At 36.3% G+C, this 17,293-nt stretch overlaps 1 protein-coding gene across 1 annotated transcript in view; it reads left to right on the top strand.

Annotated features, from left to right (window-relative positions):
• Positions 1-322: 322 nt before the first annotated feature.
• Positions 323-17,293, top strand: part of SPARC (secreted protein, acidic, cysteine-rich) — a 171,004-nt gene continuing 154,033 nt past the window's right edge. The window contains exon 1 of the mRNA XM_081726174.1: positions 323-537. The gene's annotated coding sequence lies outside the window, so the exon portion shown is untranslated. The remainder of the gene's footprint in view (positions 538-17,293) is intronic.

Here is a 17,293-nt window from a genome sequence, read left to right as displayed (position 1 = left end):
AGCGGTAGTTTAATTTAGCTGTAGTGAAGATTCTTAAAACCGGTTGTGCGAACCGGCTGAATAGCACCACTGCGTACACCAAGCAATGATCTAATTTATCCCCGTCCTTCCAGTATCCTAATGGAAATGATATTAGCATTCAGAAACCGTAGAGAATTCGAATGACCCCGTAATGGTTTTAGCAATTGCAATTTCTAACATCAACAGCATCAGCAGTATTCTTTTCTTTTTATTACATCAAAATCCGTTAGCTTTGGCAACGCTGGTACGTGTTTGGTGAGCGCAGGACGTCTTCCGTGGGCGTATGCTTGAGGGGCGGGAAGGGAAGAGAATGATGAGAAGCTAGAGGAGAGGAAAGGCGTTGATGAAAAAGCGAGAACAGGCATCCAGCAAAGGCATTATTAAGTAGCAGTGCAGTGCAAGTGTACTGAAGAAGTGATCCAGTCGTGGCCATTGTATTTCGTGTTGACGTCGAGGCGGGCTGCCGAAACTTCGCGAAGAGTTTTTTCTTGGCGCCTGTGTAGCAGCTCATAGGAGGTATGTTAGATTGGAATTAATCCCAGTAGTTTTTTTTATTACAGTTATTTTTTAAAATTGAAAATACTAAGGAATTAGATTGAACGAAGCAGTTTCTTGAGTAAGTAGGCCTATGTTTGTTTCTTTCGAAGATGCTGTGATGAAAAAGGTGCAAACGCGAGTAAAGAGCGAAAAGACCAAACAGCAACATAATTTTTCACTAAGGGCGTGGTTAATACTATAATAACATCAAATCACGAATTATGTGCGTGATTTACGAAACGAACAACTGCCAAATGTAGGCTTTTAGCCAGTGTCCGAGCTTCCACATTGTCGGATACAGGAATAAATATGGAAAGTGAACGATTAACTTGTGTATTGGGAGAATTCTTCGAAGCTTCTTGCCTGTCCTTAGTGAAGGATTCTGTAGCCTAGCGATATAATCGAAACAAACCTGATTTTTACCTCTACATAGGCACAAAGAAAAAGATAAAGGAAATATTTTAGTTTCATGTCGCCTGACTGCCTTGTAGCCTAAGGAGACAGAGATGAAGAAAGACGTGATTGTAAAATGAATGGGTGAGATGTCTCAGCGAAAAATTATTTAACATAATTGAAAAAAAAATACCAAATATTTATCGGAATAAAATTAATAGTTCAGTCCATAAAAATTTAACTCAATAAAAACCCAGTGGTAGAACGTTCACCTCTGGTGCCTGAGGTCTTTAGTTCGATCCCAGCTCGCGCCAAGTGAACTTTGTGGTGGACAAACACCGTGTGCGTGGATTTTCTCGGGGTTCTTTCGTTTCCTCCCACTTTCTTCATTCCACCATTTCATTCATTTCTCATTATCACCGTCTCCTTTAGTCTAGCTGGCATAGCCATGGGACCTAGAACTTAAAATTTTCATTTTTAACTAAATAAATTGAAAATTAGAAAAAATAACGGAATAATAATAAAATTACGTCAAAACTCATTGACCAAGATTGAAATTAAAATTGACAATTTTCACTACTTCCTAATTAGAATAGTTTTAACTCATGAAAGTTACTGTAAAAATTAATTAATGAAGTTCGGACACCCATAGATTTGTGCTTTTTAATTTCTCTACAGCAATTTTGATTTCTTTTCGGTTAAGCTCCGAAATACAGGATTCTGCTGTGTGCATTTCTCTTTCTCAAGGAACATTAGTTCTTTGGCTGCGTGTTAAGCAAATCGTCAAACATATCTTTCCACCTATTTCCATCCATATCACATTAAGAGGTTAAATTCACCAAATATTCTCGGCTGGTTTTAATCTCAAGTGCATGAGGATTCCAGAAAAGAGTCAATGAAAAACTACAATATATCATATTGTTGCATCAAAACCGGATGAGTTTTATTTACTTACCGTGGAAATTTAAAAATGATCGGGAGACGGAGGAGAATAGCCCAACGTCATTCTTTACAGATTTCAACTTCATGAAGAGCGAACGATTGTGAGGTCTTAAAGAAACTATACATATAACAAAAGAATCGAACAGTTTATATTGAAAATTTGACCTGTAGGTACAAAACTTGTCCCACATGTCCAAAATTTGTGTCACATGTCTTTAGAAATTATGTAACTCTCTTATGAAAAAAATTTCTTCTCTCTTCTTGGAAATGTGTAGAAGAAAACACCTATTTCCAAAAAGATATTTAAAAACAAATTAAAGAAATAAGCAAGTTATAATTAAAAAAAGAAATCTTCGAAACTTTCATCGCCAAATTCTGTTCTTTTTCGTAAGCATCGCAAACGCGCACCGAAATTTACAAAGATACAGAGGACCTTATGCTTTATTAGAAATGCATAGTAAAGCTCTCATAATTTTACTGTGTAGCGTCATCGAATAGAAGAAGTTATCTTTTGTGCGCTTCAATAATATTAATAATGATAATGATATCTAATATGTAGTATACAAAGTGTATCCAACCATGACTCTTATTCGAAAATGTTAGATACTGGAAGGATCAGGGGTAAAGGTGAAAGGACGCCGTCACCCAACCTGCAAAAAATATGTCCGGCGTCCCCCCAATCCCTAAAAAAATTACAGACGTGTTCAAATTATTAGACTCACGCTCGAAAAATGCAAAATTGATGTAGGAGTCCTAATTTCAGAGTTATAGAATTTAAGTTAATGGTTAAATTACCAATATAGGATCCTTCATTTGTTTACTGTACGGTTGAAGTGGTGATATCACCGTTGAACAGCAGATGGTATTAGAGATGGTATTAGAGGATCCTGAAAGTGGTGTTTCACTTGTAGACAGTGTTGCCGATTTGGAGGAAAAGTCGCTAAATCTAGGGGATTCTACTTCCAGGATAGCGACAAAAAATAATTTTTCCGATTAGCGACTTTTTTGGTGATTTTTTAATGACAATTTGGGGACTTACAAATCTAGTGACTTTTGTGCTGTGAACAACTTGTCCTGTAAGCACGTACTATTAGCTCGAATCAGTTCAGACATATCTTTATTTTACTCTTGTTGAATCAGCGCAGGTGTTGACGGGCTCGGAAAGTACATAGCATTTATCTCCATATTCCCGCTTTGATTGCTGTTATTTCTTGCCCTCTGAAGGGGACCAACTCCACCCTTTAATGTCCTTTAGTTTGCAGAGCTTCTGTTTAGAGGCACAAATAATACCATTACCGATAGCAAGGTTATTATTTATAGAAGTGTGAGTAAAAGTAAACTGTGTTAAGATTTTTCTTTGTAGACTCTTGCTTTTGTTCGTTTTTCTAAACTCATTTTTATATAAAGTTAAAAAGTATATATTGTATTAAAAGTGAAATTGAAATTATTCTTAGTTACATATGATTCGTTTTTGTTTGTATTATGGCTTAAATTAACCACACACACACACACATTATATATATATATATATATATATATATATATATATATATATATATATATATATGAGAGAGAGAAAGACGAAATTCCAGGAATAATTTTTTAGCAACTTTTCACCAAAAATTGGAGTCATTTCATCTCCCATTTAGCGACTTTTTGTATAAACTTGTTGGCAACACTGCTTGTAGGTAGCTATTGTGGTTCCTATCAATAAGTTGCAGTCTGAAGTGTTGCGGTTGCTGTTGTAAGAAGTTAACGACTTTCAAAGCGTTCAACAGTTCGAATGGGCCAGTTTAAAATGATCGTGACGTGTATCGTGTATTAATCTTTTATTCTGTGTAGTCCTGTAATTGCAACATAATGGGAAAACAGAAGACCTTTCAGAAGACCTTTCTCTGCGAAAAATGGAAGTTCACAAAATACTAGGGATGGTATCGAGACGAGACGAGACGAGACTTTGTACAGTCTCGGTCTCGTCTCGGTTTAAAAATAGCTGTCTCGGTCTCGTCTCGAGTCAAAAATCGCCGTCTCGGTCTCGTCTCGTCTCGGTCAACAAATGCTTGTCTCGATCTCGGTCTCGGTCTCGAGGGCCAAATCTTGGTCTCGTCTCGAAAGTTTCGAAATAAAAAGGTGAAATTAAAATTCTAAAAGCATTATTATTGTAAAGTCTGTCGTTTCTGCTTCTTATTTTTGGCCTTATTCTTGACTTAGAATTATAGTATGGAATACTTCTTCACAGCTAATTTGCTAACGCTGATGCCTTCCATGAGTGTGTTCCAGTTTCAATCATCAGTGGGTATATCATATTTGGGATAAAATTCTAATAGTAACCCATTTTTCACTTTCAGCAAAAGACTTTCTCATATGGAATCAGTACTGCCTATACAATTAAACTCTATTAAATTAACTTCAGTACTATACAGTAGTTTATTTCCTTAGAATCCTTCAATACATTCTAACGGATAACGCAACACATAGCAGCATGAATGTATTTAATCGTACCGAAATTGAAATTTTACAATTTCTCATTTATTATCCAATACATTCTGTTTTGACTGTCATTTTAAAAACATAATATAACGTTCATTATCTGAACAAATAGGGTAAATTATTACTACAATATATTTCGTTTAAAATTGATCAAATTCTTTATTACCGTTTCACATCTACGTATTTAATTGACACCTTATTACACGAAATTCCTGAACTTTGTGGTGCGAGCTACGGGACTCATCTTTGCTATGTGTGGCCTCGAGTTACATCACGAAACAAGTTAGATTCAAAGTCAGATGTTTCGCATAGTTCGCGTCTATATTTAAGTAAATTCTGTTTCTTATACAAGTTGCTAAAGTTGTAATGCATTACATACGCATACGTATATCCACTGCCGTAACATAGATTAAGCTTATTCCTGAGCTCTTAGCGGTGCATATGATCTTTATTCGAGAAAACCAATCGTGCGTTCATTACGTTGAAATTTTATATTGATTGAAAATTACTTGCGAAACATTGAACATACATATTATATAAGTATATAGGTAATTCGAGCTAGCTGTATCTATTTTCTCTCTCTCGCCAAAACAAGTGATTCTTAACTTTCTAGTTTTCTTTTGTATTCATTTTCGTAGTTTTGCAGCAACGTGTATTAAATAGTCAAAAATATTTTTTTTCGCTGTATGACTTTCGTTAAATTTTGGATCCAATTTTAAGCTACCTTACCTAGTAAATTTCTACAGTGTATATAAGTTACTTTTTGGTCAAATTGAGTTAGAATACTTTTTTTTAATAGACTATGTTCTTTCTAGTGGTGTAATAATCAGAGTTGGCTGGTTTAAACCAAGGTAGTTTAAACCATGGTTTAAACCAAGGTTTAAACCAGCTGGTTTTTTAAAAAAAACCAACTGGTTTAAACCAAAAGCAAAAAAATGTTCGTAAAAGTGTAAGTGTTTGTAAAATTTTGATGAACACACATTTATGGGTTATCACCTTTCACTCCCGTATATTATTCGTATTATATTCAGACCTAAATTCCCTATTCATTACTCAAAAAGATTATACTACAAAAGCAACTTTTTTTTACAAGTTTATAAATGTTTATTTTGTGATTTTTTTGTAGTTGTTATTATTATGTAATTGCAATCGAAGAAAAATTCTAAATATTGTTACGTTTCAATGTTTACTATTGATAAAATACATCGAAAATGCCGTACTTTTTGTGTGTGTATGTGTTTGTGGGGGTCATACAGACCCCACGAGAGGCATTTAGTGAAATAAGTATCTTTGGTATCTATTTATGTATAAATGAGTCTGAGCCAAAGTGGACTCAAATAATTCGTATCTTTATTCACTTTTCGTGTTGATATGCAGATTAAGTCGGTGTATTTCTTTAATTTGGACCAATAAAAGTCGTTGTTAACTAACTTGAACTAAATTAGTTCTTCTGTACTCCGTAGTACTTTGAAATTGTTCATATGTAATTCTGTGTAATGGTTTCACTTGTGCAACTGTTTATCTTTTTGTCCTTCTGAAATGACTCTTGACAGTTATATTAAGAAGCATGTAAAGATCAGTACAACGTATTTTTTATCAGATTTCCTTCGTGAGTGAGTCTGCAGAAGTATCGCATTTGTGGCCAATTAGTCCTGGTTCTGAGTTCAAGTGGAGGACAATTTCTCTCGGATGTAACTCGAGAAGCGGTTTTTATTCCGCTTTAAGCTTATGTGACCCCTTCCAGCATAACCCGGTTGTTGCATAATAACATCAAGGCGAAACAAACTTATTTCTGTCCATGTATAATATGAATATATAGAGCAAATCATTTAAACCATAAAAACCTGGTTTAAACCAAAAAAAAACCTGGTTTAAACCAAAAAAACCTGTTTTCTTGGTTTTTTAAATAAAAACCATGGTTTTTGCCAACCCTGGTAATAATGTAAGTCTAAAGCCATCTTACTACTTTGTAACTACTTATAGTTTGAAAAACAGTATTATAGATCTTAGTTAAGGAACCGGTTTTTCGCTTCTCCTGTAAAATTACGAAATTATGACTTGGTTTAGTTTACCTCTGACGTCTCGATATAAAATCATCACCATCATCATAATCAAGCATTATCAATTCACTGCTGGATGAAGTCTTCCCAAGTTTTCTCTACAACTATCTATCTTGGGCAATTCTTTTCCAGGTTACTCCCCAGTGGTTCCTGATTTAGTCACAATTTCTTGTATTTCCTAGGCTGTTTTTATCACATGGTATCCAATCTAAAATTGTTTTCGTCTATCGATCATAATTTCGTTTTGCAATATGCCCATCACACTTTCCGGTCTATTTCAAACATTATTTCATTAGTACCAGCCATTAGTTGCCAAATAATTCATTTCTATATATTTGGGCTACAAATAGTTCATATCCTCTACTTCTGGAGCATAGACACGCTACTTTTTTGATCTTCGGATCTGGCAACACTGACTCAATTATTTAAATCAACACAATGTAAGAACCCCCAATTGCTGTAATGGCTAGTACGCTTGATTTTGGTTCGAATGGTCCCGAGTTCGATTCCCGATGGCGGTAATGTTCAACGACCGAAGTTTTTCGGATTCCACTATGATCAGTAACTCCACGTCTCCTTTAGCCGCCCTAGCATAAACGTGAGACGTTAAACTAAAACAAAACCAACCAAAAATCAACACAATGTGTATTACTAACTGTAAGTCTTTGAACAATTGCATATAGCTATATGGTATGGGTCGAGTTTGAGATGGTCGGTGGTCAAACTATAACAAATGAAATGCAGTTAGGGTGTAATTAAAATTTTAATAAAGCATTGTTTTAGTCTAAAAAAAAAAATATACACAAGGCCTAAGGCTTAGGGAGAACAACTAGTGCTACTGAAAAGCTTTCAGTTACGTTTAATTTCAGTTACAATTTGCTTTTACATGTATTGCTGGAACGAAAACTTTGACATTAACATTATAAGTAGCCCAAAGACTATGAAAAACATCGTGTTTTGAAAACATTCTTGCACCATAAAACAAATTACGAGTAATTTTAAAATATTTTGCACTTTAGCTACGTTATTTGCACTATATTTATAATAATATTTAGCAATTTATTTAAGTTCGCAACACTGCTTAAAATAATGTAACTGTGACTTGTTCTAATTAAAACTACTGAACACTAATGTTATGATGTTCCTGCCATTTGAGTTATTAGAGATCTCCAAAATGTTGATGTCAGTGATATGTATTGTCCTTTTTTACACTGAATAATATATGTGTTTTTGTGGTTTAATTTAATATCTAAATTAGAAATATGTAGAACTCTTTCGTGGCTAAGCAGTTAGCCTATGGCGTGAGAGACCCGGGTTAGATTCCCGGTGGGAGCTCATGTGGTTTAGATTCAACGTTAATCAGTAGGTTCAGTCTCATATAACCTCGCTGCTGAAAGAGGCGTTAAACTCAATTAAAAAATAACAAAATTTTTGAGTTTTACGTCCCACGGTTATGCTGGTTAGGCTAAAGGAGACTGTGATGATGAGAGATGAATGAAATGGTGGAATGAAGAAAGTGGGAGGAAACAGGAGAACCCCGAGAAAACCTACGCAGTAAACTAAATTAACTGAACAGAAATATGTAATATCAAACGTAGTGCAATTTGAGAAATTACAACATTATGTTGCGTTGGCAACATTGCTTGTTTATCTAGTGGTATTTCAGAGTATCTAGAAAAATTCCCCCTTCCATATTTCACACAGCACGTTAAAGAAAAAATCAGCATTTTTAATATATATGACTATTATATATAACCAGATGAAATACCCATTTTTCACATGAGACCAGTATTTGGAAGTCAAGGCCTGTGGGCGTATCACTATCTCAGCAACCGCGAAAACTATGTATTTGACACTAATATCGGTCATTTTGTATTATTTTTACATGTCTCGGTACCCCCTCCCCAGCAGGTGAACTCCGGCCCGCATGCACTGGTAGCTGAATTTGAAAGTCATCGCTAATGGAAGTGACACCATTGATCTCAGCGACCGCAAGAACTATACATTTGACACAAATATCGGCCATTTTGGATTACTTTTACATGTCTCGGTATCCCTCCTGTGAACTCCGGCCCGCAGCTGAATGGGGTGAATTTGGAGGTTAATGCGATCGGAGTTTCACCATTGATATCAGAAAACGCGAAAACTATTTGACACTAATATCGGTCATTTTGTATTATTTTTACGTCTCGGTACTCCCCTCCCCCGCAAGTGAACCATGGCCCGCATGCACTGGTAGCTGACTTTGAAAGTCATCGCTAATGGAAGTATCATCATTGATCTCAGCGACTGCGAAAACTATGTATTAGACACTACTATCGGTCATTTTCTACTACTTTTACATGTCCCGGTAAACGCCCCTCCTGATTCAAAATTAAAAAAAAAAAAGCTTCTTCTTGGTCTGAGGCCTGGGACATGATAATTGTCACCCAAATTTCGTAACTCTTGGACTCTCGTCTGGTCCCCAGGCCGCACACAGGCAATCAGAAAGACAGGCACGCAGACACACAGACAAACAAACTCTTCCTTTTACTTATATTAGATATGATATACAGGCGAGGATCCAAGGGGAGTGTTAAAGGGATTATACCTCCCCTTGACGCTCAGCTATACACTGTATAAAATGGGCTTCAATCCTACTTCTTTCTTTACACTGGATAAAAATGTTAAACTATGGTTTAGCCCCTCCCTCGATCATATCCTGGATCCGCTGGTATATATATATATATATATATATATATATATATATATATATATATATATATATATATATATATATATATATATATATGTGTGTGTGTGTGTGTGTGTGTGTTGAGAGAGGGAGAGAGGCAGAGATGACTATACACATCAGCAGCGGATTTTGTTTCGGGAGAGGCTTGAGAACGAGTAAGAAATATTTGTGTTGTACGTGCAATGCGAAAAAATGATCACAAATCTATTTCGGGAGGGGCTTCAGTCCGATAGCCATCCCCTAAATACGCCACTGAACATTAGTCAACTGTTCACATATTACCCAGTACAGCAATGAAAGAAATTTTGAGTAAAGGTCAATCTTAATAGTTGTCTATATCAATATTCGAGACGAGACCGAGACTTTCGAGACTGACCTAAGTCTCGTCTCGGTCTCGTCTCGATTTATAGAGCTCCATCTCGGTCTCGGTCTCGTCTCGGTAGATAAAAGGCCGTCTCGGTCTCGGTCTCGTCTCGGTATATAAAAGGCCGTCTCGGTCTCGGTACCATCCCTACAAAATATTTCTGGTGGAAATAAGATATACACGGCATACATTGCTAGTAGAGTTGGGATAGAGCAAAAATCTGTGAGTAGAATCTCTGTTGAAATGAACAAGAGCCAAAATAGAGTTGGGAAGTGTGGGCGAAAACCAAAACTCTCGGTAAGAGGTATCAAAAAACTAAAAAGATTGGCTCTGGGAAACAAGTGCAACTTCTAATAGATTTAAGCATAAAAATGGCTGAGTATGGCACAGACATTTGGCCTGAAAATGTTCGGAGGATTCTTTGTGCCGAGAGAATAAAAGCACACGGTCAAGAAAGAAAACAAAATTTTCTTTCTCTGGCAATCCTGGCAAAGAAGAGCCAGGATTGCCAGATTGTCTACTCCAATCATGGCAAAGAAGAGCCTCGAACGGGCACGAGGCCTAGAATATTGGATTGCTAACGATTGGAGACTAGTGTGTTTCAGTGATGGATCATGAATCTTTGTGTCTGATGAATGTTCACAATATGTGCGGCGTTAACCTGGGAGGAATTCAAGTTGGAATGTCTTTAATAAACCTGAAGCATCCTACTTCAGTCATGGTCTGGGGTGTGATCAGTGGCGTAGCAATAGGGTAGGCAGGGTAGGCATTGCCTACGGGCGCAAGACATTTCGGTATATTAGGGGCGTCCTAGGTTTTTAATAAAAAGAAAGTGAAGGAAGGAAAATGGAGCCCCAAGTTTCCGCGGTATTCATTTCCGAACATGGCAACAATAAAAATTCCAATTCGCTTCACTCGGAGTTTATTACATTTGCGTATTAAATTATTGACATTACTCTAAACTCGTCGAGGTTATAGCACTGTATGACTAGGAAATTAATTCTCCTGTATTAATACGATATCACTCCTATAGTATATGTACTGAGTTTACTAACTTTAAATAAAATTCCCTTTCAACAATAATGACACATTCTATGACCTATAAGATCTGGATTAAAACGAATTAAAAATTGTTGCCATGTGGCACAGTACAATTGCTACGTACTGCGGCTACACAGAACCAAGCACAAGCACGGCACAAGAGGTTGGCAACTGCCCGGAATGCCAACGTCAGGGGCAGGCCCGCAAGCAGCCACAGAGGTTTGGGAGGGGGAGGGCATGGATATGTTAGGGAGGGCAAGTCATTAAACATTCTATTACACATATCTAAGTTTCATTTTTTGTGTTGAGGTCTGGAGGGGCTACGCAAAGTTTAGAGGGGGCCTGCCTCCTAGCCCGTCTGTGGTTGCGGGCCTGGTTAGGGGACGCCCAAACGAGCACTCCCAAAATAAATTTTCGAACATATTTCCTAATATCACTGTAATAAAATGTAAAATATAGTCTAGGACTAGGTGGGGGGAGGGGTGAAAAGACACTTTAGCCGGGTGAAAATTTTGCCTTTGTCCGCTCCTGATACTAAGATGACGTAATGTTAAATAGATGAGGATACTGACCTATTTAGGCTCTAATCTCACCATTATTGGAGAGTAATAATTAGCTGATCTTTTTAAATACGATTGCAATATTACTTGCAGTATTTTTGTAGACGTCATGACTTTCTCTTTTTTCAGTTAGCGAATTTTTAGCCCTGTTTTGCAGAAAGAAAATCTCATGTTGGCAATACTTCCCAAAGCTAGTCAAATGTGGAATGTCATGTGTGGGATGTAGCGCGTGCGCATAAGTTAAAAATAGTCTTGCATTGGCCTATTCGATGGGTGAGGAGGCGCCACTAGGGATTTTGCCTAGGGGCGCCAAATGCCATTGTTACGCCACTGGGTGTGATCTCTGTCTTCGGGCCTGGAAGACTGTATATAGTACAGAGGACAATGAAGCACAACCAATACCTACAAGTTCTTCAAGAAGAACTGCTTTCCCAGACTGCACTCTGGTTTGATGACGTACAATTCATCTTTATGCATGATGGAGCCCCATGTCACCGGGTCAAAGCTGTGACAAAATTTTTCGAAGACAACGAAATTAGTGTTCTTCCGTGGCCAGGCACTAGTCCTGATATGAACCCGATTGAAAACTTTAGGAGCTTCATGAAGGAAAAGCCAGAGAAGAAGCAAATATAGAACCAAACTTCAATTGATCAAGAAGATCAGCAATTTGTGGAATCACAATGCTGAATTGAAGGCAAAATGTGCTAAACACGTACATAGGATGCCACAAAGGATAAAAATAAAGAATAAGGGATTTCATAAAAAAAAAAAAAAAGAAATATTAATCTTTGTGTGAGAGAGAATTTTCTTGTGAGTATTCCATTTCATTTTTTGTTTCCAATTTGGATATACACTTTCATAGTAATTATATTTGAATGTTACGTATGCATTTGTTTTCTTGATATTGAAAAGCATATGGCACACCCGCTAGAAATTAGGACAGTTATAAAGTAGTAATTTGGACTAAGTTCGAACATATTTTTTCACGTAATATTATAAGAACAGTAAAATATTCAGAAATTGAATGTTGAGTCTAATAATTTGAACACGTCTGTACAATGGACAAAGATAAGCAGGGGGACGGCGTGACGTCATGCCGCTACCAACCGTCTCCCAACCTATTCAGATCCACTTTTACCCTGGGAAGATATATTCAATATTATACTCCCGTCTAAATTGTGGTTTTAGTTCCCTAAGATGGATAATTTTCCTATTCGTCTAGTATGAATAATAGCTTGTAATTTAATATTCCATATTCAAAATATTCGTTCTATTATTTCATTAAGCAATCAAATACCATCGACAAAAGAGTTTGAATAAAATTTCAATTTAAAGAAAACCACAAATAATTTATATCTCTATCTACAACATTATAAATATGAATTTACCATTGTCTGTAACACAATATACCAGAGAAACGGCTAAACCACTTGAAATTATTGTTTTAACATAAATAGCACTGTCCTCAAGCGGAATTCTTACCACGTTACTTTCATCTATATCCGTATCCTTAAGTAAGAGAAAAAGTTATTATGCCAAAAATGAGTATCTCAGAATCTTCTCATGTTAGGAAGACGAAACCCGGTTTATAAACTTATTAAAAATAAGTGGTCATATGTCCAAGCGTTATAACAAATTCAGATCCTATCTTCATGCACTTTTGCAAGCGGTGTGTCAGCTTCAGAACACTTTTCTGGAACATCCACAAATCAACGATCATGCAGATTTTTCATTCCCCGAACAGGTAGTAATCGCAGGAACGCTAATCCGGAGAGTAGGGAAGGTGTGACAGCACTGTAAACCCTAGTTGATCAATGGCAACAGTGGTTTCTCGAAAGGTGAGATTACGTGCATTGTCATGTTGCAGAAGCACTCCTTTATTCTATTTTTCTGGTCGCTTCCTTTGAATAGCACGACGTAAGCGTCTGAAGTTTTCTACATAGGCTGCACTATTAATCGTGGCTCCTCACCTTCCAGCCCGTCGATCAGGATAATGCCTTTCGTGTCCCAGAACACTGTAGCCATACGTTTCCCAGCTAAAGGTGTTTAGCGAAATTTCTTTGGCGTAGACTGTCGTGGAGTTTCCACTGCATTGATTGCTGGTTCGTCGTCTAATCATTGTAATGGAGCCAGGTTTCACCACAAGCCTAGACATGAAATCGTCGGGATTATGATCATGACGTTGCAAAAGTTCCCTGCACCCATACATATGGCATTGTTTTTGTTCTGCAGACAAGAGTTTTCTAACTCATCTTGCACTGACCATTCCCAACTGTGATTGTGCACGTTGCGCTGCAGGTTTCTGGTTAGACTTGGGGCCAAGGTTGGCTGGTTTAAACCAAGGTGGGTTAAACGATGTTTAAACCTTGGTTTAAACCAGGTGTTTAAACCAAAAAACGAAAATTGTTCGTAAAAGTTTAACTATTCGTAAAATCTTGATGAACCCACATTTGTGGGTTATCACCTGTTATTCCCGTATATTATTCGTATTATATCCAGACCTAAATTCCCTATTCATTACTTAAAGAGATTATACTACAAAAGCATTTTTTTTATAAGTTTAAAGATGTTTCTTTTGTGATTTTTTAATAGTTTATTATTGTTATGCAATTGCAATGAAAGGAAAATTCTAAATATTGTTTCGTTTTCATAATGTTTACTATTGATAAAATACATCGAAATGCCGTACTTTTTTGGGAGGGGGTCATACAAACCCCACGAGAGGTATTTATTGAAATCAGAAGTATTAAAATCAGAAGTACCTTTGGTATCTATTTATGTATAAATGGGTCAGAGCCAAAGTGGACTCAAATAATTCGTATTTTTATTCACTTTTCTTACTGTTATGCAAAGTAAATCGTTGTGTTGCTTTAACTTGGACTAATAAAAGTCGTAGTGAACCAACTTAGACTAAATTAGTTCTTCTGTACCCTGCAGCAGGGTTGGCAAAAACCATGGTTTTTATTGAAAAAAACAAAAAACCAGTTTTTTTGTTTAAACCCGGTTTTTTTGGTTTAAACCAGTTTTTTTTTTTTTTTTTGTTTAATTAATTTGCTCTATGTATTTATATCGCATATGGACAAAAATAAGTTTGTTTCTCCTTGGTGTTATTATACAACAATCGGGTTACGCCGGAAGGGGTTACATAAGCTTAAAGCGAAATTCGAACCACTTCTCGGCTTACATCCGAGAGAAATTTTCCTCTATTTGAACTCGAAACCAGGATTAGCTGGCGATATGTCTGTCGACTCACTCACGAAGGACTCCTGATAAAAATACATTGTACTGATCTTTACATACTTGTTAATATAATTGTCAAGAGCCATTTCATAAGGACAAAATAAATAAATAAATAAAATAAACAGTTGCACAAGCGAAACCATTATACAGAATTACATATGGACAATTTCAAAACACTGCAGAGTACAGAAGAACTAATTTAGTCCAAGTTAGTTTACTACAACTTTTAGTAGTCCAAGTTAAAGAAATACAACGATTTAATTTGCATATCAGTAAGAAAAGTGAATAAAGATAGGAATTATTTGAATCCACTTTGGTTCTGACCCACTTATACATAAATAGATACCAAAGATATTTCTGATTTCAATAAATGCCTCTGGTGGGGTTTTGTATGACCCTCCCCCCCCCCAACAGTAAACATCATTAAAACGAAACAATATTTAGAATTTTTCTTTGATTGCAATTGCATAACAATAATAACAAACTATAAAAAAATCACAAAAGAAACATTCATAAAGTTATAAAAAGAACAAAAGTTGATTTTGTAGCATAATCTCTTTGAGTACTGAATGGCGAATTTAGGTTTGAATATAATACGAATAATATATGGGAGTGAAACGCGATGACCCACAAATGTGTGTTCATCAAGATTTTACGAACACTTACACTTTTACGAACATTTTTTGTTTTTTGGTTGAAACCAGTTGTTTTTTTTTGAAAAAAACAGCTGGAGCCAACCCTGCTCTGCAGTACTTGTGCAGTACTTTGAAACTGTCCATATGTAATTCTGTATAATGACTTCACTTGTGCAATTGTTTATCTTTTTGTCCTTCTGTAATGACTCTTTGACAATTATATTAACAACTATCAGTACAGCGTATTTTTATCAGGAGTTTTTCGTGAGTGAATCGGCAGACTCGTTTGTGGCCAATTAATCCCGGTTTCGAGTTCAAATGAAGGACAGTTTCTCTCGGATGCAAGCTGAAAAGCGGTTTGGATTCCGCTTTAAGCTTATGTGACCCCTTCCATCATAACTCAGTTGTTGCATAATAACACCAAGGCGAAACAAACTTATTTCTGTCCAAGGTGAAACAAACTTATTTCTGTTTATGTGATATAAATACATAGGGCAAATTATTAAAAAAAAAAATCGTTTAACCCCCCCCCAAAAAAACAGGTTTAAATCAAAAATACTGTTTTTTTGGTTTTTTCAATAAAAAACAGCCAAATCGAGCCGAATTCTTTGTGTAGTTTCAAGCAGGGCCGCCCACAGGGGGGATGTATGGCGCAAGCTGCGCCATTGAGAAAAAAATTGGGGGGGATTTTACTCTACTTTCGAACTAGCAATTTTACTGTCGGAATAGCATTAAAACACGATTTTGAAAAGCTAATTTTCAAAAAATTTCCAGGGTGAACCCCCGTACCCCCTGCTTCGATACCCGATGAATGAAGTACCGCGCAAGTAGCCGTATGAAAGGAAAGGTTGGTTCGGTTTAAGAGAGAAGGGCCGCCCACAGGAGGGATGAATGGCGCAAGTTGTGTCATCGAGAAAAAAATTGGGGGGAATAAAAAAATTGGGGAAGAATTTTACTCTAATGTCGAATAAGTAGTTTTGCTGTTGTCAGAATAACATTGGAACATGATGCGATTTTTTTTTTAAATCTCGAGAATGAATCCCCCTACCCCCTGCTTAGAAACTCTATGAATGAAGTACCGCGTAAGTTGCTATATGAAAGGATGGCGCCAAGTTCTGGTGAACAACAGTTACAAACACTCAAGGAATCACTTTCAAATTTAGATTTGAAACTTGCCTATGTTGTCTGTTGAAAATTATAAAGTAGTTTGACATAATTGTGAGCTAGTGGTAACCATACAGACAACAGCCAAGTTTCAAATCTAAATTTGAAGTGAGCCAGTGAGTGTTTGTAACTGTTGTCCACCAGAACTTGGCGCCTATTTTTGTGATTTCAATTCTTTTTAAGGCTACTCGTACTTTTACAGGAATGTTTTTTGTTGGATATCACTTCTTTTTGTAGGCTAATTTCGAGGATAACATTTTCTTTTGCTATTTGCGTCTTACTTTTCATGTACAAGGGAATTATATCAATATTTTGTAAAGAAAAAAATACTACTAATTGTAAAAAAAAGAATACCTGTGCCATACACAATGTGTAGAAGTTTTTATACCCTTTAATATCCTTATAGAACTTATTTAGTATTGTACACTACCAAGACTACTAATAAAAGTAATGCCATTTTTATAATTACTACTGCCCCTACTACTACTACAAGCATTCTATAATACTACCACAGGAAATAAAAACAACAACAAAAATAACAATTACTAGTACTATAAAAACTACTGCTACACTGGGCAATTGTTTTTAGATGACTTGAGTTTTGAGGAGGGAAGAGATTATTAGTTTTGGGGGGGGAGTGCGCCATCAGTTTTGGGGGGGATGGGCACCCCTGGTTTCAAGTACTCTCTTCAAGTATCCCACATAGACAATATAGTTATTATCAATGATATTACTACTGCTGCAACATTATTATTATTATTATTATTATTATTATTATTATTATTATTATTATTATTATTATTATTATTATTATTATTATTATTATTATTATTATTATAACAACACAGCGTATTAACAGGAAAGACAGGCGGTTTATATCTGAGTACCAAAAACTAGTTGACTGCCGACCTCGGTAGTCGTGAAGTCTAGGAGACAAGGACACCGTTCACGAGGTTCTCGGTTTGAGTTCCGGAGGAGCAAGTATTCGAGCCCGACCCAAAAATTGTTAAAAGTTATAGGTCGTCGGGCAAACATATTCAAAATTGCTGGGCCCGGGTTTAGGGTGGTTGTCAACGGCTCGAGCGGCTCGGTTCACAGCTCATTCACTATCG

The sequence above is a fragment of the Thermobia domestica genome, chromosome 1 (genome assembly GCF_964235325.1).
Source record: "Thermobia domestica chromosome 1, izTheDome1.hap1.1, whole genome shotgun sequence".
NCBI lineage: Eukaryota > Metazoa > Arthropoda > Insecta > Zygentoma > Lepismatidae > Thermobia > Thermobia domestica.
The sequence above is the reverse complement of the archived record's forward strand: the minus strand, read 5'-3'. Positions and strand labels throughout refer to the sequence as shown.